This window comes from Callospermophilus lateralis, chromosome 10, assembly GCF_048772815.1.
Source record: "Callospermophilus lateralis isolate mCalLat2 chromosome 10, mCalLat2.hap1, whole genome shotgun sequence".
Classification (NCBI taxonomy): Eukaryota; Metazoa; Chordata; class Mammalia; order Rodentia; family Sciuridae; genus Callospermophilus; species Callospermophilus lateralis.
Genome location: NC_135314.1, coordinates 44,451,967 through 44,463,214, shown reverse-complemented (window position 1 = coordinate 44,463,214; position 11,248 = coordinate 44,451,967). Strand labels below are relative to the sequence as shown.

At 41.9% G+C, this 11,248-nt stretch overlaps 1 long non-coding RNA gene across 5 annotated transcripts in view; it reads right to left on the bottom strand.

Annotated features, from left to right (window-relative positions):
* Window positions 1-8,089: 8,089 nt before the first annotated feature.
* The window catches only part of LOC143408268 (uncharacterized), a 222,394-nt gene continuing 219,235 nt past the window's right edge, over window positions 8,090-11,248 (bottom strand). For all 5 annotated transcript variants that reach the window (XR_013155604.1, XR_013155603.1, XR_013155605.1 and 2 more), the window contains one exon: window positions 8,090-8,401. This is a non-coding gene — a long non-coding RNA (uncharacterized LOC143408268). The remainder of the gene's footprint in view (window positions 8,402-11,248) is intronic.

Here is an 11,248-nt window from a genome sequence, read left to right as displayed (position 1 = left end):
GAGAGAGAATAGCTTTGGGAATGAGGCTAGTTTGAAACAAGGGCTCCTGAAGCTAATTAAAAGCTAGGCTGGAGCTGCACTTTTCATTCCTTAAGAATGTTCGACCTCATTAAATAGGAAAAAACAAGTGGAATTTTTGGATTTTTTTTTTTTTCAGTTTCTGCTGGGGATGGGGACTTTGAGAGAGGGAGACATGTTTCTAGGGCTCCCAGCCCAAACAGCCTGCAATGGCATGATGGTTGCCAGTGAAGATTCACCCCTCTTGAATGCTCATCACCCTGGGAGACTGGCAACACTGCACCACAGTACAGAAGGACACCATACTGTTGACTCGCAATTTCAGATGCCCCATCTTCCGCACCCCCTCCTCTGCAGTCACAGCAGGTGGAGCAAGGGGTTGCTCTTAGGAAGGACTTCCCGTGGACTCCTTCACAGGCACTTGGAGTGAACTGGAACTCATGACCACAAGGTTCCAGGTCAAAAGAAACAAAATTTCATAGACTTCCCTCGTAGCCTCTGGATGGAATAAAAACCCTAAAATATTCTAATGTTTTTTGAACTTGGAGTTGACCGTGGCCAGTGGTAAGTCAGGGGCCATATGTTCAAGTCATGAAGATGCCAAGAATTGGTAACACACACACACACAAAAAAAAAAATGAGGTCAGCAGAGGCTTAGACTGGAATCCTTGACTTTTGATTGAAAATCCTTTATAAGGCTCACTGTGGTGCTGGCAGATTGGCACATATGTAATGCTTCTTAGGACCCTGCAGTGTAGGTGGCATTCTTATTTTAAAGGCGCCAAAGCAGAAGCTCCAGCCATCATCTTCTTCTTCACCACTCTGGCCCAATTGAAGCTAATGGAGTGCAGTAGGAGGAAATCGAATTTTGCAGACTAATCAGAACTGGAAGGGATACTAGAGGTCACCTCTACCTTTTGAGGATAATGGTAAAAAGATATTCAAAGTTGGAAATGTAAATTAATTTGCTCAGGGACCCACAGAGGAGCTGACACACCCACCCAGGCCTCTGGGCTTTTCCTTCCACGTGGACCAGCTTTTTCCTCTCCATGTAGCAGCAGGAGAACAAAGAGATGAAATTGCCATCTGGGATGGATGGAACAAATGTCACGGTCTGCTCGGGCTCTGGCTGGAAGCAAGATTACTACAGACATGGCAGTTTTCAAAGGACTTCTCATTTGGTCTGTCCAACATCCCTTAAAAAATGAGGGAAGGGGAAGCTTTGAACTTCTGTAGATAAATTGCCAGTGATAAAAATGGACATCTATGTCTGTGACATGTCTTAAGGCCCGCAGAAGAAAGGTGCAGGAGAAGAGTGAAATGTTTTGAATTTCATCATCTTGTGAACTTAGGTGTCAGACAGTGCTAAATCTTCTCCTCGAAATAATGGAAGTCACCTGTCTCATTTCTTGATTTTCTCTAAACTGTTTGGGGTTCCAGGGGAAAGCTCCTCTAGAAACAGTTGTATCTTATTTGACAACTTTCTTGGGAATGTATAGTCTAAATTCACAGCCATGACATAAACAGCAGTCTCTTTAAGTCACACGCAGGATTGGTTTGACTCTGGCATATTAGAAACCAGAAATGGCTCTGTGTTCTGCAATCTGACTGCAGAACCCTGCATAGGATGGTGAAGAGACATTAGGGCTGAAAGGGATGGTGGAAACTACTTCAAACTCCTATTTTTTGAATGAAACATTAACTGCTTTTCATTTGACCATTGGTCCAGAGAAATTCTCAAGTGGTAAGCCTGCTGATGTAGTGATAATCAAGATCCTTTGCAAGGGCACAGAGTAGGTGGTTTAGATGCTTAGGTCTATTTTTCACCTTTAGTACTCTTTGTGAACCAGGTTTATTTATGTATTAAGTGAATTAAATAATGGCTCTATTGTTGGCCTGTGTTTTAAATCGAATGAAATGTGAAAGTCACATACACTGAAGCAGGTCTTAGGGTTCCCCACTTCTGCCACTGGATGGCTTGTAAGTCCCTGGATCGATCATACCAATTCCCACTTAATATTAATAACTTTTCAATGTGATACCAGGGCTTTACACTTACAAAAAAAAAAAAAAAGACTTGAGGGTGGGCATTTTCTGAATGATTTGAGTGATAATTATCAAGTATCTTATTCCACTTGAACCTCAAAGAACCTATGAAGTAGACGGCAAAGGGACATTTATTCTCCTCCTGCAGAGGAGGAATCTGAGGCACAGGCAGGTGAAGCGGCCAAGTTAACATGGCGTGCCAGGTAGAGGAACAAAAGGTCTCCTCAATTTCAATCTAGAATTCTTTCCTTTTTAAATTGCATAAGTTCTTAACTCTCCTGATTTTGAGTATATGTATTTGGTCACTGATACATCTTTTCAAGGTAACAGAAACACCTGGCTGCTACTTGCCACACCACAGTAATGATCACATACTTTGTACGTATCCATGGTTTCTCAAATGGCCAGCTGTTCCTTCTCTAGTTGAAGGCCAACTCAAATCACATTTGCTCTCAAATTGATTGATATTCTTCTCCATATGTCTCCACAGTGTTTTGCATGCCTCTGCTACAGCACATCAGGGGCACTAGCCCATACCTAGGTGGTTCTCATGGGGGCCACAGAAGGAGGGAACCCAATGACCAATTCGAACGCAAGCTTGTTGAGATCCACAGCGGCCTTTGTTTTTACACGTTCATCATTTAACACAGTGCCTGGCACACAGTACATATTTCATAGATATTTGACTAAAAGATGCCCAGAACCTGAAAATTAGGCTATTCCTAAAAAGAAATAAGGTGGTAGGCAAGGAGTAATGTAATAAAAATGGAAACTAAGTTTTCAGTCTTCAGATTTCAGTGTAAATTTCTTGAGGCTATGGAAAGTTTCCTGAGCACCGTGAATCACATGATGATCACAAATGCTTTGGAGGCACAGGGGCTCTAGGAACCTGTTTGTCAGATGGGTCACCCAGCGTTTCCTGTTCTGAGTGAGTGTGAGCTCCTTTAACTCACACCTGAAGAGTTGAGCACTGGCCTTCCTGCGCTGTTGTGTTAGCCCAGACATTTTCTTTTAAGTGTCAAAAACAACTTTAGATAGAAAAAAATGAATTGAGTAGGGAATGAAAAAATCCGTGAGTCCCAGAATAACCTCCAGTTTTGTAATGATTTATCCTGTTCTATTGTTAATTTCGCAATTAAGCAAGAGTACTTTGTATGCCTGAATGACCCATGGATTGTATCTTAATCAAATTAATGTGTCTGCAACATAAGACTGATTTTGCGTTCAACTATTAGAATGACAAATGATGCAAAGCCCAAGTTCTCTTTCTTTTCTCTCTCTCTTCTCCCCAAGTTCTCTTTCTTTTCTCTCTCTCTTCTCCCCTCAAAACCCTCTATTCTGAAAGGTCAACTGTTGAAAGCATGTTGTTTTGATGAGGACCATGAGATCTCATTGGTTAAAAATGTGAACAGACCAGCTATCTCCCCTCACCCACTTCAAACCAACTGTATGTGTGTGTGACTCTGTGTGTAAGTTTGGGTGAAAAAAATATATACTGTGGTTGATTCTTCTTGTTGTGCACTTCCTGCCACTGACATTTGTTGCTGCTGCTGTGTAATGAGGTTAAGGCTGTGCAGGATGACCTACATATTTACTCCCCAATTTTGACCATCATTGTGGGAGAACCAAGGAAGTAGGAAAAGATGGCCAGGAACACTATCCAGAAATTGCACTACCCTAAAAGCAGCCCTCCATTTTTTAAGATTACAAATCATAAGTTAATGAATTTTTATAAACAGTCCCTTGTGGGTTTGGGTCATCTACTTTTTTGAAAGAAATTTGGCAACAATTTCCCATATTCATCCAATTTATTTTATGTCATTTATGTAGTAAGTGAAAAAAAAAATGTTCATCAGATCACATTGCTTCCCTGTTTGAAAACCTTTAATGGTTTTCCACTGTTCTTAGCACTTAGAATAAGATTCAAAGTTCTTGCCACGGCTCAGAAGGGCCTGTATAATCTGGTTCCTGCCTTTCCCATCCACTCAGTCTTTCACCAACTGCTGCCCCCGCTCTGGCTACCTGCTTTGCAGCCTGTGGGCCTTGACATGGGCTGTCCCTGCGGCCTGCTGGCCCTCTGCTCCACTCCTGGCTCAGAGCATGAGGGTTACCCTGTAGATGGCATTTCTTGGACACCACTGTATGAACTCTACCATTCCTTCTGCCACATTTCCCCACACCACCCTGGACATTCTCTCTTGTCATAATTTCTAATTTTATGTACGTTTCTGTACTTAATTTTAATTTAATGTCTGTTATTTTCTCTAGTCAATAAATTTTATGTCTGCTTTGTTTGCTTCTTTATCCAGTCCTGAGTGTAGAGTAGGAACTTAATTAATATTTATTGAATGAAAAAAAAAATGGGCAATGCATTGACTTTCATAACACTTAAAATTCCTTAGCCATAAAACGAGAATAGTCATGTCATGCTGATTCTATGGCTAGCTACGGAGTTCATTTTGATATTTACTTTACACTGAACTTTGAGACGTTGGGATATCAGCTGGACATGGAAGGATGTGAGATAGAGTTTTTTTGTTTTTCTCCTCTGTTCAAAGTCCATTGGCTCGTGCAGTGGGGATTAGACACAGCCTCTGGTTTTCAAACTATGCCAAGCAAGAGTAGCTACACCATTGTTGCATCTGCTCTTCTTTAGGCTCAATAGTCAGTGTCTTTAACCAGCCAGGCAAGTTACCGAGAATCCTTAAGTCAGTGGTTGGCATTCTCACCATATACCCTTCTCTAAAAGCTTCTTGCCCAAGGAAACTTGGAGAGGTTAAAAGAGGTTCAAAAATCATTAGAGATGATACTAAGCACAAAATGCCACTGTTTTCCCAATCCTTTCTCAAAAGGTGCAAAGCCCAGGCCTTCTGTCTCCCCCCTTACCTTTTACTCCATCCCTCCTGGCCCTGAGATGTGGAGCCTAGAGCTTCTCTAGGTGTATTCTCTCAAAACCCACAGCTGTGATTTCTTTCTAGGCCAAGAATTTCTTCCGGGGTAGATTCAGAAATCTGAGAGAAGTTGAGAATAAAGAGTGAAAGTGACAAAAGGAGCTATATGTTTTCAGGAAAGCTAATGATTATAAGTAGACTTCAATTTATCTGTAAAATGAGGATTAAAAAATATCAAGCTCACAGAGCACTTATGAATAAATTAAATTACATATAAAATAGTATTCTTACTATATGTGATACTTGATGTCAACAAATATTATTAATCTACCACTGACACTTGTCCCTGCTCTTTGGTCACTCCAGAATTCACATGATTCATCCCAGGATGGGAGGAAAGAATCAATTAAGACAGTTTACCAAGTGTCAGGAAGTCGGTTGAGTTTAGAAAGTGAATTGGTTAGAAGATTGACCTCACATTGGATTTTCTACCTCAGCTCTGTAGATATGCTTTTAAAATGCCAATATGCACAGGAGGTTTCATGGAAAGCAAAATGCATTCTCCCTTATGCTCAAAACTAGCAATCTAGTGGGCAGAGAACTTTTTGTTAGAAACACCCCACTGTCTGGTTTTTCAAACCTGCTCCATCTCCACTTCCCAAGGAAATGAACTTTTAGAAGGATGTGAGCAGATCAGAAGAGAAACAAAGAAGATGTCATTCAACTGCTGGCAAATTATACCATCAAAATAGCATTGTAAGCATTTTTATGTTGACCCAGAGAAAACTGGTTAGATTCTCAACCAGAGAGGCTTTTTTTTTTTTTTTTTTTTTAATTGGCCTTGTTGTTTTTCAAGTCAGTTTCCTTAAAACAATAGTAGTATCCCTTGTGTTCAAGAATGTGGAGGGGAGATCTGGAAGGACACTCACAGAAGATCAGAGGTCTTCGTCAGACAATACAACGCCTGCAGGGACACATGACTATGGTGATCCACTGGAAAGGGATAAGAGAACCTCCTAGTTTCCAGCTGTTTTTTCTTCACTGTCATCCTTCAAACTAAGATTTGGTTTTGCTGCCTTTGTTTTTTGTTTGTTTAGAATTCTGCTGAGATTTTCAGGCTGGAGAGCACTTCCAGCTCTCTGCTAGGCCCCTCTTCCGAGTTTTTTGCTCCTTGAAAGTTGTCATTCTAGAAAAGAAGAGTTGGCCAATTGAAGTTATGGGATCTGAGTTCAAGTGCCAGCTTTGCCTTTTAAGAGCGTGAGCATGCCCATCACTTCACCAGCCCGTTCCACAGTTTCCTCATTGGTAAATGGAGAAAAATCATGTCTGCATCACAGAGTTATTAGAAGAGATGATCTAAGATATCCAGAGTGTCTGGTATAAGGTCAACAACCTGTACTTGATGGCTCCTTTCCTTGGGTCATCTGCCACTCTCCACCATGTTCTTTGCTGAGCAAGTAGCCTTCCAAACATCAGGGACATTGAGAGACAGAGGAAGACAATTTTAAGTGGGAATGATCTCAGGAGTTCAAAAGGTAGGGGAGGAGCTTGTCAGGGAAATTTTGTACATGAAGGAGTTTCATCTTTGAAATTTTAATGCAAGTTTGACTGAATATGAATTTATAACCATAGAAGAATTTTCTAGACTGGATTATGAGCTATTTGAAGATAATTTTTTTTTTAATGTCTAGAAAATGTTTTCCTTTTAAAATTATGTATTTTTTTTTTTTTTTTTTTTTTGCTTATTGTTGAACATGGTCTTTTCAGTAAAGCAGCAGGATATTGAGGTTCATCAGTTGAAGAAATGATGAATTAGAGATAGATGGCCAAACTGTTGTTAATTAGTCTGAAGTGGGGAAAATAAAATATTAAATAAGCAATAATAATAAATTGAACAAATACTCAGAGAGGTGGTACATACCGCCCAGAGAACACTTTACATGGGTGCCCAAACCAAGTAGTAGTTATAGTCAAGGAAGGCTTCCAGGGGAGTAGCATCTGAAGGAGGATTTAAAGTGTAGGAAATCCAGACAGAGTCAAAGAGTGTTCCAGATAGAGAAGCCAGGATGGGCAAAGGCCCCAGGAGAAAGAGCACACAGACAGGGAAAGGACTGAAGGAAGTTTGGTTGGACTGGAAGAGGGTAGTGGGTGGGGATTAGTCAAAGAGGTAGGGAGGAGTCAGGCCATGAGCATTCAGGAAGCCAAATTGAAGGATTAGGCTCTATCCTAGAACCATTAAGCATTTTGATCAAGTTCTGATCATAATGGGCAATGCTGGCTCCTGGGTAGGCTTGTCTAGATACTTGTCCAACAAGAGAGGAAAGGGGCCTGGTTTCAGCCTCTGGTAATGGAGAAGAAGAGACAAGGAGGGATTAAGAGATGTTTAGGTGGAACATTAACAAGACTTGGCAATGGGTTGGATGTGGGGTGATTAAGGAGGAAGGAGATGTTGGGGATGATACCCAGGAATTTGGCACAGGTGCTGGGTGCCTTTCAGTGAGAAGGGAACCCAGGGCAAGAAGCATGTGTTCTCAAACAGGTGGTGAGTACAGTGTGGAGATAAAGATTTGGTGGTTTTCAGCATGTAGATTATTGTTTCTCCAACTATTTTTCCAGGTACCACCTGCATCCAATGCACCTGTGGTAGTCTATAAACAGAGGTTACCAGGGAAGACTGAAATAATGGCTGAAGAGTGGTTGAATACTTTATCTATGAAATGGGCATAGAGAATATACATTTGTTCATTCTTGTGAAACAAATGGCCATTTAAATAATGGTGTCTGGATATTCTGGGCCAGGAATGATGCAGAGCTGGCGATGTGGGAAGAATTCCCTGTATTTCTCCTCTCCTCTCTTCTTTTTCTTCTGATGGGTTTCATACCCCTTTGCCCCCAACGTACACTTATCCTGCTTGTTTTGTTGCAGTACAAATGAAGCCTCGCCCCATTCTTTTTCCTTTTTTTTTAGTCTAATTCAGGACCAAAAGGGGTGGGGGGCTTTCATCGAAAGAACGAACAGATGTCATCTGCTTTGGTCTTTTGTGGTGGTTTTATTTTATTTTATTAAAAAAATTTCTCTTGCAGATGAGGCTCATTTAAACATAATGAGAAGGCAACAAAAGGCCCCCGGTACAGAGGAGCTTCAGATTTGGTTTGACTCAGGGAGGAAGACCAAACAAGGAGATGTCCTGTCCACTTGGCTCCCCCTCTCTTGGGCCCAGAGCAGCTGCATTTCAGATGCAAATGGGAGAAGAGGGAGGGGAAGGAGGGTGGTGGAAATGCCCAGGAAGCTGGCGTGCAGGTGTTGAGGATTCCAGTCATCACTGCAACAACAGGCTCTGGAAACACAGGGCTCACAGACAGAGCAGGCTTGAGCGTGTTGCTTGGAGGGCTCAAGTGGACCCGCAGCTGCACTGGACATTCCTTTTTGTGGTCATCAATGGGCCCTGTATTGAAAATATGAGAGCGAGCAACTGGCACATTCAGAGAAAGGAAACGCTTTGGAAATGGAGCAAACACCAGGCTGAAGGGGCTTCCCCTTGGCTGCGTTCATTATTAAAACCCACGTACATGCATAAATTAGATATTTGACATATGATACTATGTACGGCAGCCTGGGGCTGGAAGGAATCCACGGAATCATCAAGTCCATCCGTCTCATTCTATGGATAAGAAAACGTGCTCCAAGGAGTTTAGTGACTTGGCCCAGGTCACATAGCAGGATAGTAAGAGAACATAAAATGGGAGGCAGCAATATTTATTGAGCTCTCTCTGTTCTAGACCCTGCTCAATATTTTGTACATATGGTTTTGTGCAATTCACATAGCAGACCTATGAGGTAGGTTTCATTACTTCCATTTTTAATTCAGGGAAACTGAGACTTCAGCGAATTTAAAAATTGCTCCAAGTTGCTGGCTGCAGTGGCCTACGCCTGTAATTCTAGCTACCTGGGAGACTGAGGCAGGAGGATCTCAAGTTTGAGGCCAGCCTGAGCAACTTAGCCAGCTGCTGTCTCAAAAATAAAATTTTAAAAAGGGCTGGGGATGTAACTCATAGGTAGAATGCTTGCTAGCTGGTACAAAGCCCTGGGTTCAATATCCATACCAAACACACACACATTGTCCCAAGTCAAAAAGATAATAAGTAATAGGATTTGAGTCTAGAGATGCATACTTTATTCTAAAAATGATCATTTTCATTATATTTTATTCCTGACTCCTAGGCAAGTATTTTTCTTTCTCCTTCTCTTTCTCTTTCTCTCTTTCTCTCTTTCTCTCTCTCTCTCTCTCTCTCTCTCTCTCTCTCTCTCTCTCTCTCTCACACACACACACACACACACACACACACCTGTGTACATGCAAATATTGTTTCTATTCCCATATATGTAAAATGCACTAACGTGTATATACTAAAACCTTGAAACATAAAACACTTGACTTCAGACATATAGATATTAAACTACAACAGTGCTATTGAATACAGCTCTGAAATTGTTACAGTTATGATTGGTGATGATCCCTTTCACAGATGTTCTCAATGACTATATTCCTTTTTATTTGAAAAGCATGCTCTTCCTTAGATATAGAACCCAGTGTCTATGACTAATATTAATTCTGTAAATCTGTACATTTGTGTCTGTGAGGCACATTCATAAACATGGGTTCAAGGCACTTTAACAATATCTGTGTAAGGAAGGTAGTGAACAAGGTCATTAATTCCATCTTATAGATGAGAAGTTAAAGTTTTCCCAGAGGAAGCTGAAGGAGGAACAACGCTGTACAATGGTAGAAGCTATCCATCCAGGGCCTTGTTGATGGTGGAGACTGGCAGAGGAGAACCCTGGAAGTACAGGTGCTTGCCTCCCTGCTGAAAGATGCTGTGGCCTGATGTAGAACTGGAGACTTGCAGACAACCTGACACTCTGTGGGTGTGTGAGTGTGTGGGTGGCAGCAGAGAGTGTGTGGGTGGTGATAGAAGGTGAAGGGATGGTGAAAAGGTGACCTAGAAGAGGTGATACTGTGTGGGTGGCTTCCTTTGCACAGATGTGTCACCCTCTGTGCCTGCCTGAGGTCGGTAACAGTGCTTGTATGAGTGCCCCAAAAGAGTACCCATGTGGTAGAGGATACCCATGCATATGTTGGTAACATGGCCAGAGGTGACCTGCATCTTGGTTTTTTTGGGTCCCTATGTAGAGAGAGTACTGGTTTTGAACAGTTTTGTGGCTTCTGAGATCAGCTGTTTTGCTATGTGGGTGGACCCACAGTTTCACTCCTTCCTTAGGAGAAATAACTCAGCAATATCTCCTGCTAATTAGTGGGTCAGGAGTATGACCTGTATATTTGAAGAATAATGTCATATAAAATCTGAGGATACTGGAGGTGTAAAAAAAACCCTAGGTCAGATAACTATTTTATGGATGGAAACACTAGAGGCCTGATAACAAAAAATAGCTTTATTTATTATATCATGCCTGTCTTTGATATATCATTTGTTCAACTGACATTTGCTGAGTAGATATTCTGAAGAAGGTCCTGCCTTTAAGGATCTCAAGTCCCAGGGGAGAGGGATTGACACAGACGATCCCAATGCCAATAGGAGGTTCAATGTGCATCTGACAGGTCACAGCACAGATAACATTTGAGCCAAATCTGGGAAGATATACAGTTTTGGCAAAGAACTGCATACCTGGGAGAAGGAGTGGCAGGTTAAAGACTCACAGGTGGGAAGAGTGCAATGTGATACAGGACTCTGAGGGCTGGCTGGAATCTAGGGAGTGTCTCTGTATGTATGAGTTTGTGGGGTGGGGTCAGCAGGCAGAACCAGAAGATGGGGAGGTGCTAGATCACAAAGGGTTTAGTACACCAGACCGGAGAGTCTGGACCATCCTGTGGAAACTGGAAAAAACTTGAAGGATGATAAACAGAGGCATAACCAGATTAGAAATGGGTTTTGAATATATTATTCCATGCACAGGCTAAAAAATGGGCAGGAGAGAGACTGAGGCAGGGAGACCAGTTAGAAGATTCTAGAATTAGTCTCCATGAGTGATGCAGAAGCCCTGGTCAGAGCCAGCTGCCATAGAGAAGAGGAGAAAACAAATGTGAGAAATTCAAAGACTGTAATTCATATGGCTATTGAAGTGATTAGGAATGCAGGTTGGATGATTGGTGGACAGTGGTGCCATCAATCAAGATGGGAGGTGAGTGGGGTGGTTGGGGGTGAGAATCCTGTGTTCAGTTGCAAACTTGCTGCCTGTGTGATGAGTGGGGCTATCAAGCTGGTGCTGAGGCTGG